The sequence below is a fragment of the Ammospiza nelsoni genome, chromosome 29 (assembly GCF_027579445.1).
Source record: "Ammospiza nelsoni isolate bAmmNel1 chromosome 29, bAmmNel1.pri, whole genome shotgun sequence".
Taxonomy (NCBI): Eukaryota; Metazoa; Chordata; class Aves; order Passeriformes; family Passerellidae; genus Ammospiza; species Ammospiza nelsoni.
Window position 1 is genome coordinate 56895 of NC_080661.1, and position 1703 is coordinate 58597.

A 1703-nucleotide genomic window follows, 5' to 3' on the forward strand; every position below is an offset into this window, starting at 1 on the left:
GCCTCCTCAGTGCCAAGAGCTCTGGTTTATGCCCCTCTCCCTGCCCTTCCCTCTGTGCCCTGGCCAGTCAGGCTTACCTGGCCATTCTCCTGTGGCTCTTCCACCTGCTGCCTGAGCTGCTCTTCCTGCTCTCGGGCTGGGAACAGCTCTCCCTGAGTCTGGCATGGCAGCTCAGATGAGGCAGTGTGCTCCTGCTCTTTCTCTAGAAGCACCTGCGCAGAAAGCAAGAGAAGATGGGTTTCAACTTCCCATACGCCCTTTGTGGGCCAAGACTCACAGACTGCTGGGCTCACACATTCCCAAAGCACTGTGCTGCTGCTCTCCTGGGTCGTTCTCTGCCCGAGGGGAGGCACAGATTCCAAAGTGACCCTGGCCCTACAATCAGGGGCCATCTGGGACTGAAGCTCCAGCAGCCTCTCAGGCAGCTGACAGGGAAGGGGTGGCATTTCTCAAGGGTCTGGTGAGGGCCTCCCTCTGCTTCTTCCGTGTCCTGTCTGTCTTTCAGTAGTGACTGACTCCCCGCCCTGTCCTACAGCTCCATCCTGGGTCTGCAGGGGCTTCCTGGGTGAGCTCACTCCTTGTGAGAGACACTTCTGGAGTTCACCTTCTCTTCAGGCCTGCACCAGCATTCCTCCTTCCTGACATCCACACTCTTGTTAGAAAACCGGGTCATTCAGGAGATAAGGATGCATGCAAAGATCTCTGATGGAAGTCAGAGAACCTCTATGGCCACCTCAGTATATGGAGGAGGACCAAGGTGTTTCTTCTCCCTCTTTTGTCAACTGAGAATTCTGACCAGCAGTAACAGAGTTTCTCATAAGGCCCCATTAACGAATGCACTTACACAGCCCTGGGGATGCCAGTGAAGGAAACCATGTGTCATGTATGGCATGGCATGTATGACCAGAGTCACCAAAGACCACCTAAACATGGAATTGTTCCACCTCTCTAGGAGAGGCAGAAGTTTAAAGAATTAACTGGAGACTTCAGGGCACAAGAGGCTGGAGGAGGAAAACAGCACTGAGGGGAAAAATCACCATCTCTGGAGGGGGAAACATCTCTGCCTACTCAGAATCGGTCAAGGGAACATGTCTGTAATCCTCTCCAGAAAGGGATGGTTTAGGTCACCTTTGCACCTCCAATTGCCTTGGACCAGAGCCAGGAAGATTCAATTATGTAAATGCTACATAATTAGTTAGTTAGTTAGTTAGTTAGTTAGTTAGTTAATTAGTTAGTTAGTTAGTTAGCTAGATAGATGGATAGATAGATAGATAGATAGATAGATAGATAGATAGATAGATAGATAGATAGACAGATCTTATTACTGAAATCTCCCTTTACTGTCCTTTCTGTTGCTACACACATCAGCACTCAGCAGCAGTGCCCCAACCAGCAGCCATCCTGAACTTGCTCTCCTGTTGCTTCAGTAACCCACACTCTTGGGGAATCTGGAGCATGTAGGTCCTTATGGAATGCAACCAGACCCAGAGCATTGCACTGGGAACGGCTCTCTTTGTGCATTTGTGCTCGGGCAAGTTCTTCGCTTGGACTCGCCCACACTGATGGTGCTAAAGTGGCTGGAATCAGAAATGCAGCCCAGCCCCTCCCAGCTCCTCTAATCTCTGAGCACCAGCTGGAATGCAAGGGCATTGATTTCCTACTCAGTTCCCAAACACAACACACACTGATTCCCTGGGCAGCCA